The sequence below is a fragment of the Eubalaena glacialis genome, chromosome 14 (genome assembly GCF_028564815.1).
Source record: "Eubalaena glacialis isolate mEubGla1 chromosome 14, mEubGla1.1.hap2.+ XY, whole genome shotgun sequence".
Lineage (NCBI taxonomy): Eukaryota > Metazoa > Chordata > Mammalia > Artiodactyla > Balaenidae > Eubalaena > Eubalaena glacialis.
Genome location: NC_083729.1, coordinates 85,152,290 through 85,166,793, shown reverse-complemented (window position 1 = coordinate 85,166,793; position 14,504 = coordinate 85,152,290). Strand labels below are relative to the sequence as shown.

The 14,504-nt window shown below is 40.9% G+C and overlaps 1 protein-coding gene across 1 annotated transcript in view; it reads right to left on the bottom strand.

Moving 5' to 3' along the window:
- The window catches only part of LOC133074648 (tyrosine-protein kinase ZAP-70), a 71,989-nt gene that overhangs the window by 53,277 nt on the left and 4,208 nt on the right, over positions 1–14,504 (bottom strand). The window contains exon 2 of the mRNA XM_061168577.1: positions 11,155–11,238. The gene's annotated coding sequence lies outside the window, so the exon portion shown is untranslated. The remainder of the gene's footprint in view (positions 1–11,154; positions 11,239–14,504) is intronic.

Genomic DNA, 14,504 nt, shown 5'->3' with positions numbered 1-14,504 from the left:
TCATTGGCTGTAGGCAGGAGGGCTCAGTTCCCCATCACAGGGGCCTCCCCTTAGGACTGCTGGAGTGTCCTCACATGGCAGCTGACTTTCCTCTGAGTGAGCAATTAATCGAAGAGACAGCCAGCCGGAAACCATAAGGTCTTTTACGACCTAATCTATGAAGTGGCACATCATCACTTCTGCCATATTCTATTCATTAGAAGCAAATCACCAAGTCCAGCCCACAGTCAAGGGGACAGGGGTGAAGCTCCATCTTTCAAAGGGAGGGGTATCAAAGAATTTGTGGAGATATTTTAAAACCACAGTAGGAATGAAATTCCAAGGAAGACAGTTGAACAAAAAGGAAACGTTCACTTGTGTCCATGTGAACATGAGGATTTTAATGAGCTACCTCTGCTTTGGTGCAAGAATTGTGGATGGAGAGAAGTGATACCCTTACAGAGGCATCTACACTCTGCAGGAAGCCTGGGCCTGGGTATGCAATCTGTACCATTAAGCAGAGACCCCTGAAGGACTTCCAAGATATTAAGTTTAGCCACATGAAATTGGAGATCTTTGATCATTTTTGACCTACAAAAACAGTAAGATCAAATGAGTCAACCTCACAGTATAGTCCCAAGGGAGGATTTCTAGTCTACATATTTCTTCTAATTTTGAGGCTCCTAGAAACCCAACATCATGGATTATCAAGATAAGTGTGATGATCAATTTGTAATGTGATCCTTTAACAAAGAAAATATGGAATTGGCTTCAAGCCAAATTTAGATTGATCACTGCATACCTTGGGGATCTGGGAAGACAGAGGAAAATAATTCCATTTTGTGCTCAGAAAGTGGTCAGCATCGAGTCAAGCTCCGAGAAGGGAGAAAAAGCAATAAGGCTGATGACCGAAGGACACTTTTCGAGAAGGTGATGTCATTTTTAGGAACATGCAAAAGTCCTAGAGAAATCTACCAACATGGCCAGTTGGGACATGCCACAGAGTCTGAGAGGGAATGGTACACTTTTTCCAGGGGACCAAGCTCAGTGGGGTACCAGGGACTCCAGGCCCCCTCCAGTGTCATAACCGGGGTGGGGAGGGGGACAGGAAGTGCTCACTGTCAGCATCTGTATTTGACAGTTCTTTCATATAGCAACTACTTGAAAGGAAAATGCTACCCTCCCTGTTCTCCACTGGCAACGTTAGAGCACATCAGCAGCACAGGTGGAACCCACTCAGCAGAAGACAGAAGGAGGTCTTGCCCTGGGTTCACTGGGCATCTGGTCTAGTGAGAAAATCTAAGGACTAGTCATAAGCAACTGCAAATTATTGTTCAATGTGGTGTCTGTGAAACTCTTTCTGCCTAAAAGTTCTTCCAGGTGTCCTTAAAAGGGATACAAATTATGCAAGTGTAACTGGTGTGTCTTACAGGCATCCTGCATTCAAACAGCGGCACTGTCTCCTACTAGCTGCTTGACCTCCGGCAAGTTACTTAACTTCAGTATCTACATGTGGAAAATGGGGGCATACTAATAATGATGCTACACATATAGGACTGCTGTGGGCATTAAATAATGTAGTTGAAAAACTCCTTTGGTACATAGCAAGTGCTCAGTGTACATTAATTTTATTATTATAACAGTGATTATTATTTTTTCAGAACGTACCATTCACTCATTCATTCACACATTTATTCATTTAGCAAATCTTATTAAGCTCCTACCTTAGATCAGACCCTAACTCTTCAGCCCTGGGGAAAGACAGTCTAGTGAATGCAACAGTTATTGTTATGATTTGTCTAATGGTCATTTCAGCATATGTACTAGAAGGATGATTACCAGTAAATTTAAAGGGAGAAATAGACAGTCCTAAATACAATAAGGCATTAAGTAGAAAATAATGTATGCAAAGAAAAGATGGAGGTTATAAATTAATTCTGATGTTAAAAGAACAAACATTTTGTCCTGGTTCCTATGAAGGAAAATAGCAGTTCCTTATTTGAAAGCAATTAACAGAAGGAATTGCTTTACAAATCAAAAGACTAAGCTAGAGAGTAAGCTGTGTGTCCCCCAAGTAGATCATTTAATTACATTTGAACAATGAACAATTGTGTTTATTATTCAGGGTGTCCCAGCACTGTAATGTGCACTCCTGGACAGGCCACACCTCGCATTTGCAGGGACTCGCGCAAGAGTACAGATGGAGACACACCCATCATATGTATCAATATTTAAAAGCTCTAAATTGTGACTTGGTCTGCATTTCCACACAAGGACTTGCAGCCCACTGCTTCCTTGGTGGCTAAAGGAACCCCACTTCCCAGGATACACTGAAGCAGGACAGAAGGTGGAACCAGGCCCAAGACTCCTGAGTAGTGACTGGACACACCAAATCTCCCTATGATCAAGTGGGATTTATTCTAGGAATGCAAGGTTTGTTCAATATTAGGAAACCCATTAATATCATATACAATATTAGTAGGCTTAAGGGAAAAATTAAATCATATGAATAGTTACAAAGATCCTGACAAAATTCAACACCCATACCTGTTTTTAAAAACACACAAGCAGGGTTTCCCTGGTGGCACAGTGGTTAAGAATCCGCCTGCCAATGCAGGGGACACAGGTTTGAGCCCTGGTCCGGGAAGATCCCACATGCCACGGAACAGCTAAGCTCGTGCACCACAACTACTGATCCTGCGCTCTAGAGCCCATGAGCCACAACTACTGAGCCCACGTGCCACAACTACTGAAGCCCGCGCACCTAGAGCCCGTGCTCCGCTACAAGAGAAGCTACCGCAATGAGAAGCCCGTGCACCACAACAAAGAGTAGCCCCTGCTCGCCGCAACTAGAGAAAACCCACGCGCAGCAACGAACACCCAACGCAGCCAAAAATTAATTAATTAATTAATTAATTTCTTTTTTTAAAAATGCAAGCAAAGAGAAATTGACAGATATATTCTCAATGTGAATATATGTACACATATGTATGTATGTATGCATTTATGTGTGTGTATATGTATGTACCTTAGTCATCTTAGTTCTATAACCAGCATCTAAATCAGGAAACACTAAAGGCATTTCCTCTAAGAGCAGGAACAAGGCAGGATGCCCACTGCATCTCCACTAGTACTCAAGATTGTCCTAGAGGTATTAGCATAGATGATTAGACATGATAAAGACATCAGCAGCACAATAACTGGTGAAGTAAAACTATTTCTATTTTCAGATGATATAATGGCATAACCTAGAATTGCATGAGGTGGTCGAATATAAAATTAATATACAGAAGTCAATTGCCTTTCTATACCAAAACACTAATTAGGTAGAGGATATAATGGTAGGGAAACCCCCCTTTACAATGACACAGAAGATTAAATTACTTAGGAATAAACTTAAGATATGTGCAAAATCTACATGAGAAAAACTTTAACACACACTGAAAGAGCTCAAAGTAAACTTAAAGAAATTGGAAAGACCTCCCCTTTTCTAGGTAGGTTTGACTTACTATCCATTTCCCCAAAGTGAAATTGCATTATAAATTGAAAGCAGTGCCAATAAAAACACCAACAGGCTTCTAATCAAGTTAGACAAGTTAATACTAAAGTTCATGGGGAAAACAAACATGCAAAAATAACCAGGAAAACACCGAAAAAACAAAAACTGCCAAAAGGGGACTAGTCCCACAAGACATGAAAGCATACTGTCTCAGCCTCTGTAATTAAAACAGTGTAGCACTGTCATGTTCAGAAACCAATGGACCAGTGTTTAGACTAGAAAGCCCAGGAACAGACCCAGTACTTATGGGAATTTAGTATATGATAAAGGGGGCTTCTCGGGTCACTGGAGCAAAGATGGACTTTTTAATACATGGTGTTGGGACAACTGGGTAGCCATTTCACAGAAAAATGGGATGCTGTGGACTGTGTTGATGAAGCCATTCTAGCCCATGTGTGGTCCTCAGCACAGAAGCATCCTCTCACTTCTCCCAGCGGAGACCCAGGTACCAAACAGATGCCCAACTGTATTTAATTTATGATTATCATGCAATTTACAGAAGGAAATGTGTAGTGTAAATTCAGGGATATTAGAAGTATTCATTTTAAGGAGACTTCTGTGGTAAATTGATCTCCGAAAACCATCTAAGCCAGTGGTTCCAAACACCAGGGGCTGGTATCTGGCCGACTGTATCCAAGTCACTCAGAGAATATGCACTCAGAGATGTGCAGAACCAGGACCCCGTTTCTAGAGATTCTTGGTGGGTTCCGAGAATAAGGATTTTTAATAAGCTCTTTCCATTCCACATCCTCTTCCCCATGGCTGATGCACAGTTGGGCTTGGGAACCACTGACCTAGTTCCTATTCCTGCACCCAGGAAAGACCACATATTCGCCAACTCAGACAGTGACATATTTGGCTTTTGGTTTTGTTTGTTTTTTGGCCACACTGCATGGCTTTCAGGATCTTAGTTCCCCGACCAGGGATCAAACTCGTGCCCCCTGCAGTGGAAGCACTGAGTCCTAACCACTGGACGGCCAGGGAATTCCTTATTTTTCTTTTTAAATTTTTAAATCTGTCTAGGGAAGAAATGCTGCATGGGATTCTAGTTCCTCTTCAGAGCCCATCTGCTTCCATCATAATCGGATCTGAGATGAGCCTTTGCTTTGATGGAGAGAGCGCCTCTGGGGTACCACTTCCAGAAAGTGCTCAGCCCCTCACTAGGCCCGTCCCCCAGGGGTTGGGGAGAGACTTCACTGTTCAGTTTGGGAGAGGGATTCAGGTGCCTGTTACTGGCTCCTTTCTCCTTGCCTCTGTCTCTCTGTCTCTATCTCTCTGCAGAGAGCAAACGTTTTGATCTGCTTCTCTATGCTGTGAATTTTACAAAAGCAAACTCTCTCAAGGAGGGGGTTTGGAGAAGGCAAGGGTATCCTAAACCTTACCAGTGACTGGAGCACTCTTCCTAGTTCCAGGTGAAGCACCCACATTAACCAGCCAAGTATTCCTGGAGAGAATGGTCTGAGCTCCATCTGCTGGACCCTCAGCTTAGTCTCACATTTGGTTCTGAACTCAGGCAAGAGGAAGAAGAGGTATCACTTATTGACCCCTAACTCCAATTTTATCCATTTGCATTTACCATGGTTGGAAATTCTGTCCATGCTGCCAAGGAAAAATTCTGATTCAGAATTCCCATCAACATTGGCTCCCGTGATGACAAAACACATGAAAAAAAATTGAAAAATTTTTACCATTACACCCTTACAAGCCCCTTGGGCCCATATTTTCAGTGTTTTTAAATTCTTTTTCATATTCTTTTCCACTATGGTTTATCACAGGATATTGAATATAGTTCCCTGTGCTATACAGTAGGACCTTGTTGTTTATCCATCCTATATATACTAGTTTGCATCTGCTAATCCCAAACTCCCAATCCAGTGTTGAAATGAATGCTAACATAGAACTCAACTTGTACTTGGAAATGTGTGTTTGAAAGTTTATATGTCATTGTAGAGAGAAGCACCAGCTGATTGCAGAGGCTGGAGCCCAGGCAGATGCTGTGGGAAAGGAACCTCAGGAATTGGAATTCACATCTGTATGCAATATTCCAACAAGTTCTCACTCCTCTGCTACCCAGGCACTAATGTGCACTGCTGGCAACTTCTGATTCCCAATTCTATCCTTATGACCTGCGATCAAATACCTGCCTTAATTCTCAAAAGTGTTACTTAAAACATAATAATGATATGAAGCTGCTTTAAAGGGAACAGTGTGTTCATCACTTTTGTTATTTCTACGGCTGGGCCTAGGGCAAGTGATTTTTTTTGTCCTTGGTCTTATCCGTGGAATGAGGTACTAAAGACTGCACCAGCTCTCACCCAGGGCTGAGATTAGCCTCAAACCAGGTCGTGCACGTGGAAGTATAAAGCGTGTTTGGCGGAAAGTTATGACACCACTCAGGCCTCCCGGTGTAAGGAACGGGAAACACCATTTGCAATCCAGTCCCTGTCCTCTGAACAGCCTCCAGAGAGTAAGAACCTGCCGGACACATGAAGTTGAGGGATTTCCCCAAAATAGAAGGATAGTTACACTTCCATCTTGGAGGTTACAGAGAGGATTTCAGACAATTCTTTCCTTCATATCTCTATTTGTCTTTGCTGCACAAGTAGCTGTTTTAAAGAACGGTAAAATGATAGCTTAGTACCTATAATACAGTACATAGGCCTATAGAAAAATGTGCACTTAAAGAGTTTTAAAGACATATACTTGCTTTCTTTTGTGTCTCTCTTTGTAACTGATTTGCCTGCTGTGCTTCTTGTTTCTTCTAGAATTTCATCTCAAGTGAAGTAAATAAAGGCATATTAATACCAGCAGTGGAGATCTGATATTTTTCCCTGTAAAGCAGTCTATAAATACAGTGAATAAATAACACAAACTCAACGAATATGTGAAATTACACTCTAAAATTCCTTCTCTTGGGAAGGGAAATTCTAATAACATAAATAATTTCTGAAAAATTTTGATTCCACTAGATGTCCGGGGCAGTAAACATTGCCCACTAAAGATATGTAGCTAGAAACTTTGTCCCAAATCTCATGATATGTAGTGTCATAATTTTCCTTCTTATTCGTGCTGTCATTCTGACCCATCTCTGAGACTTTCCCCAGGATGGCCCATAAATATAGGTGAAGGCTGGAGGGTAAAAATAAAGCAAAACAGAGTTTTAGTCAGAAAGCTCTTTGTTTATAAACTGTTCCTAATTTTTCATGATTACATTTTTGGAACTATATTAATTTCTCCTTCCCTTTTAAAGTTTTCAGTCTTCTACTATTCCCTGGGGACAGCAGTTTTGTTTGTCCTTCTAGGTTTACTTTGAAAAGCAACAGAAAATAATCACCACAAATTCCATTCATTTTGTGTATATTCTGAGTCCTTTTTCAAAGGTTGTTGGTACATTGGTGGGTGGTCTACTCACCTGATGGAATAAATGCTGACAATAAGGACACAAAAAGTTTAACCATTACTTCACTCATTCAAGATGATGAGTTCTCACATCCCCTTCCTTGATGAATGCATTGACCTACAAGTTCCTGAACTGTTGCTCAGAGAGAACTTGGCCAGTTTATCAGTGGCCCACCAATGCCAAGGCCCACACTGGCTTGGCACGGGGTGGGTCAGTAGGCCTATGGGGGTGATGGGATCCTTCTAAACCCTGCACCAGCCACCCATCTTCCTATGCACCCACTCCCCTTCCACACATGTGGGGCTGGATTCAGAGACACAGGGCACCTGCCAAGAAGAGAAAAGTGTTCTCATTCCTAGATGGGAATTCCTGAAAGCATGGATAGTGGGACTGCAGGAGCTATCTGCATCCATTCATTCATTCAGTCATGGTCACTGACCACCAATCAATCAGCCAGACAGTTAGTACCCATTTATTGAAGCCTCTTTAACAGCACACATGGAAGAAGGGCAAACCCAGAGTTCCTGAAATGCTTTTTCTGCATCAGTTGAGATGATCATGTGGTTTTGTATTTCATTCTGTTAATGTAGTCTATTACATTGATTGATTTTCCTATGTTGAACGATGTTTGCATTCCAGGAATAAATCCCACTTGGTCTGGTGTATAATCCTTTTAATATGATGTTGGATTCGGTTTTCTAGCATTTTGTTGGGGAATTTTGCATTTATATGTACAAGTGATATTGCTCTGTAGTTTTCTTAAAGCGTCTTTGTCTGGCTTTGGTATCAGGGTATACTGGCCTCTTAGAACTAGTTAGGAAGTGTTTTCTCCTCTTCAATTTTTTGGAAGAGTTAGAGAAGCATTAGTGTTAGCTCATTTATATGTCTGGTAGCATTCACCAGTGAAGCAACTTGAATCTGGGCTCTTCCTTGTTAGGAGGTTTTGATTACTGATTCAGTCTCCTTGTTTATTACAAGTCTATTCCCATTTTCTATTTCTTCTGAATCAGTTTTGGTAGTTTGTGTGTTTCTAGGAATGTGCTCATTTCTTCTAAGTTATCCAATTTTTTGGCATACGACTGTTCATAGTATTCTCTTATAATCCTTTTTATTTCTGTGATTGTAGTAATGTCCCCACAATTCTTAACTAATAATTGAGTCTTCTCTCTTTTTTTCTCATTCAATCTAGCTAAAGATTTGTTAATTTTGTTATCTTTTTAAGGAACCAATCTTTGGTTTCATTGATTTTCTCTATTGTTTTTCTATTCTCTGTTTCATGTATTTCCATTCTATTCTTTATTATCTTCTTCATTCTGCTAGCTTTGAATTTAGTTTGCTATTGTTTTTCTTACTTCTCAAAGTATACAGATAGGTTATTTATTTGAGATCTTTCTTATTTTTAATGTATGCATTTATAGTTATAAATTTCCCTCTTAGCATTGTTTTGCTGCATAAGTTTTGGTATGTTGTATTTGATTTTCATTCCTCTCAAGGTAATTTCTAATTTCTTATTGGTTGTTTAAGAGTCTGTTGCTTTATTTCCATATATTTGTGTATTTTCTAGTTTTCCCTCTGTTGTAAACTTCTAGTTTCATTCCATTGTGATCAGGAAAGATACTTTATATGATTTATATCTTTTTCAATTCATTCAGAGTTGTTTTGTGGCCAACATATGGAGAACGTTCTATGTGCACTTGATAAGAATGCATTTTCTGCTGCTGTTGGGTGGCGTGTTCTGTATATGTTTGTTAGGTCTAATTGGTTTATACTGTTGTTCAAGTCTTCTATTTCCTTATTATCTTTCTAGTCCTATGTGTTATTGAGAGTGGGTTACTGAAGTCTCCAACTATTATTGTAGAACTATTTCTCCATTCAATTCTGTCCATTATTGGTTCATATATTTGGGGGTTCTGTTGCTGTGTGATATGTGTTTATAGTTGTTATGGCTTCTTTCTGTGTTGAACCCTTATCAATATATAATGTCCTTGTCTTTTATAAACTTTTTTATTTGAAATCTATTTTGCTGGAAAATAATATAGCTACTCTTTATTTTTTTCCTTATGGCTTTGAGTTACTGTCTAGTATTGTTTCATTTCAGTCTGAAGTGTTCCCTTTAGTATTTCTAATGGGGCATATCTCTTAGCTTATGTTTATCTGGAAATGTCTTAATTTCTCCTCCATTATCAAAGAATAGTTTTTTCAGATGTAGAATTCTTGGTTGACAGTACTTTTCTTTCAGGACTTTAAATATGTCATATCACTGCTTCTGGCTTCCATGATTTTTGTGTTGAAATTGGCCATTAATCTTATTGAGGATCCCTTGTACATAATGTCGCTTCTCTCTTTCATGCTGACAAGATTCTCTTTGTCTTTTGATTTCAACAATTTGACTATAATGTGCTTTAGTGTCGGTCTCTTCCATTTACCTTGCCTGGAGTTTGTAGAGCTTCTTGGATGTGTATAATCATCAGATTTGGGAAGTTTTGGAGCATTATTTCCTCAAATATGTTCTCTGTCATTTGCTCGCTTCTCCTTCTGGGACTTCTAAAATGTATATGTTGGTACTCTTGATGGTGTCTCACAGGCCCTCATGCTCTGCTTATTCATTTCATTTTTTTCTTTCTGCTCCTCAGACTGGATAATTTCAAGTGTCCCAGGTCAAACTCAGGGATCCTTAATTCTGCCTGCTCAAATCTGCTGTCACATCCCTCCAGTGAGTTTTTCATTTCACTTACTGTACTTTTCAACTTCAGAATTTCTCTTTGGCTCATTTTTCTAACTTCTATTTCTTTATTGATATTCCTACTTTGTTCAAACATTGTTTTCCTTATCTCCTTCTTTGTCCATCATTTCCTTTACTGATTAAATATATTAAAGACAGGTGATTTAATATCTTTGATGAATAATGCCAGTTCCTAGGCTTCCTCAGGGATGGGTTCTTACTATTTTTTTTTTTTTCCTGTGAATGGGCCATACTGTCCTGTTTCTTTGTATGTTTCGTAATTTTTTTTATTGAGAGCTACACATTCTATTTGGGTAACTTTGTAAATCTAATTCTCCCGCTCCTCAGGAATGGCCAGTTTTGGCTTGTTGAGGGCTGGAACCATGCATTTGTGACTTCTCCAAACTATTTTGGCAAAGTGTATATTCCTTACTGTGTATGGGTGCTGAATTTCCAGTTTGTTATGTCTGCAGTCACTCGGTGGCCTGACAAAGGTTTCCGTAAGTGTCTATATTTCAAAAGGAGAAAAACAAAAAATACTGTCTTTTTAATCTCCTTGACAGAATTTCTTGGAAGCTCTTTAGGTCATGATAGTGAAACAATCGCCAGCCTCAGTGCCAGCCCTCAGTGATCAAAGGCAGTGATCAACACACACCCAGATTCTGGCACCAGGAAGCCACACTGAGAATGTGGGCTGAGAAACACTTGGCTACCTGCCATGGGGCTGGGGGATGGAGAATGGTAGGATCTACATGGAACACTGAAATTCACTAAAATTTACCAATCTCTTCATCAAGCTCCTTCCTGGACTATGCAAACGTTCATCTCTTGTTCCAAAAGAGTTGCTTAAGATAGATCTTGCCAGCTCAGTTATAGCTTTGGTGAAGAGATGTATTCCTGGAGCTTCCGACCCAACCATCTTCCATCTAGGCCTTGGTTTTTCTCAAATTTACCTGGGAGGCTTGGAATAGATCAATGAGTCCCAGCCTAGAATCACCTGGAGAGCTTTAAAAACTACTGATGCAAAGGTAGATTTCCCATGCCAGGAAATCTGATCATGTGTCTCTGTTTAACAATCTCCCAGGGGATTCTCATGCTCAGTTAGGGCTGAGGACCTGGGAGAAGGTCTATCTCAGGCTCAGGGCCTCACCATCTCTACCACATGCAGAAATCGACTGGGGACCTCATCTAGGCAGATGTGATGCAGCTGGTCTGAGCTGGGATCTGACACTGCTTTTCCAGTAGATCCCAGATGGTGGCCCTGCTGCTGCTACATGGACCCCTGTTTAAGGAGCAGAATCCTTTCCAACTGTTTATCTTCTATGTTTTTCTTAATTTCTTGAGACTCTGACACTTAGCGAACCCGTTCTAGCCTCAAAGCAAAGCACTTTCCTTCCCATCAGAGCAGTAGGAACGGGTTATCTGGGAGACCACCACGGACACGCACGAGACTCTTCATACAGCCTGACAGTTTCACGTGAGGAGATTACTTACCAAATAGTTTAACCAAATGTTCTTCTTGCTTATTTGAACTCAATGCAAGGTCGGCATCTCTCAAGCTCTTTTGTTGAGGATAACCTACGGGAAAGTAAACCTTAGCTGTGAGCCAATCTTTCACTGGATCTGCATGTAATTCTTTTTAAATCGATACACACATGCATGGTATTTGAGAGGAGCATCCTGCAGTTGGCCAGCTCTAGGGGAAAGAGCACTGGACTTGGGTTCTGGTAGAACATTTGAACACTGCGTGATCTTGGGCAGTGAAGTTCTGTGGGATTTGGTTTTCTCATCTGAAACTGGAGGGAAAGGTGCCGACCACAGGAGGGCTGTGAGGAGGGGGGGACAGAATTCACTGATGTGACATGGAGACTGAAAGTGCTCTCCCCTCATCCTATCTCAGTGCTATTATCTATGATGAATGACAGTAAAGAGCGCTGGTTCCAAGCAAGGTCATGCTCAGCGCTCAGCTGGGGAAGGAACAGAGACAGATGGACACACAGCTCAGGGGCTTTCCAACAAAAACTCTCCTCTCCACAGGCAATGAGGCCAACGAGCAGTGACTGACCATTCTGGAAATGGGATGCTTTCTCGTTTGGGAGGGGAGGGAACAATACTCCTGCATACTCTGCACTAATCCCCACTGTGGGTCTATATTTGGGAGGGGCTTGGGGACCTGAGGTCATCCCGACATGACTGGTTTGATAAGCACAAGGAATTCCTGATGTTGTCATTGAGGAATGAAATGAAAAAAAAAAAATGAAGGTGCAAACACAGATGAACCGGATTAGCAATCTCCCCTAGGACGGCATGGATGGATGTTAAGACTTCTGCTGACCTGCATGTGGCTACATCAAGGATATGAATTAATTGTGCTAAAAGATTGTAGTGACCTGTGGAGATTTTGAGCTATATTATCAGGCTTTTCTTTTTGGAGGTCATGACGTCTGTGACACATTTTCCCAATTCAAGGTCAAGGCCAGGCGTTTTCTCTGGCCCCCGGGGAGTGGGCAAACCCATCAGGGAGGAGAAACTTGTCCCTTAAAGAAGGTGTTTCAGGCCACAGCACCCACTTATTCTGAGTTCCACAGAGTATTCATTAAGTGTCTCCAAGGATCTGAACTTCTAACTCAAAACCAGGACAACACTAGTTTCCTCAGTCTGCATAGACATTGAGTAATCTGTGCACATGGCAGGTTTCAATTCTACAGGAAAATTGCTAATTAGGTGGTTAATGGTGCATGGATATGATGGCTTTTTTGGTAAATGAAAGAAACAAGTTCTCTCTTGCTGAGATGTTAGTGAATCATTAAGAATCAATACAGTGGAAGTGTATGTAAGCCCATGCAGTAAAATACTTGTTCACAAAAACCCTTTGGTTTTTAAAGTGCCCTGACAAGAGGAGTTACTGTCTCCCCTTTTCTTGATGTCACCCCTGACTGACTGCATAATGTACCTACTGTCCTTCATGACACATGACACTGTTTTGTGATATTGGTCTGCTTAATTTTTGGAAAATAGTACTGTAGCTTTTCTCCACAGACCCAATTTCTTTACATTGAGAGAATGTCCCAGAATGTGGTCAACCAATTAGTTTAGTAAATAGCAAAAGTGCTTCCAAATGCAGTAAGATCCTAAAAGTAGAGCATGGAAATCTAATGTTCACTTTGAAAAAGCTATGTTCATAAGATGTTCATAACAGCGTTGTTCAGATAGCCAAAAGGTGGAAGCAACCTAAATGCCCATCAACTGATAAATGGATTAACAAAATGTGGTAAATCCACACAATGGAATATCATTCAGCCATAAAAAGGAATGAATTCCTGAGGCATGCTACAACGTGGATGAACCCTGAAAACGTGTTAAATGAAAGAAACCTGTCACAAAAGACCATATAGTGTGTGATTCCATATATGAAACGTCCAGAATAGACAAATCCATAGAACAGACAGTAGGTTAGTGGTTGCCAGGGGCTGTGGGAAAAGGTGGATGGGGAGTGACAGGAAGTGAGTGTGACATTACTTTTGGGGGTGATGAAAATGTTCTAAAATTAGATAGTGGTGGTTCACAACGCTGTGAATATACACTTTTAAAGGGTGTATTTCATGTTATGTGACTAATATATCAAACTGTTATTTAAAATATAGTGTATGTATATATGAGAGGGTAGATTAAACATGATTGACCTGATTAACACACAGAGGTTCATTATACTAATCTCTCTCCTTTTGTATATGTTTGACAATTTTTATAATGAAAAGTGAAAAAGTGCATGTGTGCTACCCGACTGTGGAGCTCTGGATTTTGAGAAAGGTGTAAAGTTGGGGAAAATGTTAAAGTTCCTCCCTTCTCCTGAGCAAGGAATCCCTAGAGTAATCCGGGGAGGTAAAGCAGGAGTTCCTGTGAACACAGGAGTTCTTTGGGGGCCTGTTACCAAGGAGATTTCACACAATGCTGAGGGATAATAAAACCAAAGCAATGGTGGTTAAGCTAGCTTCAAACTCAAGATGCACAAGCACCCGTCTTTTGATCTCCACTGCCCACTCCTCTACTTTCCCCCCATCTCAGCAACAAATCAATCCTTCTACTTGTTCAGGCCAAAATCCAGACTACATAACAGACTCCTGTCTTTCTCTCTCACCACACATCCAATCCACAAGCAAATCCTCTCAGGTCAATTTTCACACACATCTCAAAACCTGGCCAGCTTGCCCACCTCTACTGCCCCAACAGAAACCAACCAGCACCATCCTCATTTCACCGCTGCTGAAATAAGAGGCCACTGTTGAATCGCAATGAGTCCCCTTACCAAAATCTTCACCACCTCCTCTCCCACTTACCCCTCCTTTCCCTTCTATCTGCTCACATCACCAGAGGAAGAGAATATGGGATGCTTTGCAACCTGAGTATACCATAGGGCTCTTATGTAATCTACCAAGTGCCTTTAAATGATCATCAGACTTTCTCTACCGTGATTCTCTTATTTCCAGGCAGATTTGTTGAGGTATGACAGGAAAACATTGTAAAAAGTTAATAAACAGAAATCTCAATTAAATAAAGTTGAGAGACCAGAAGGGGGAGCTCCTACTCCCAGAGCCCAACAGGAAGAAGAAACCCTCCTCTTCATTCCTGGCAAGGGCTCAGCCAATGAAAAGCCATGGACTCTTTGTTTACTATAGCCTCCCCCAACTTCCTTTTCCCCTTTATAAAAGAGTTCTCCCTCTCTTGCTATGCGGGGACTTACACATAGCACACAATGGTTGAAGATCCCAAATTGCAATTCTCTGCAGACCGCAAATAAACCTTTTTTTTTTTCCTGGAGAAATAACTGACAGTTTACTTGTTTT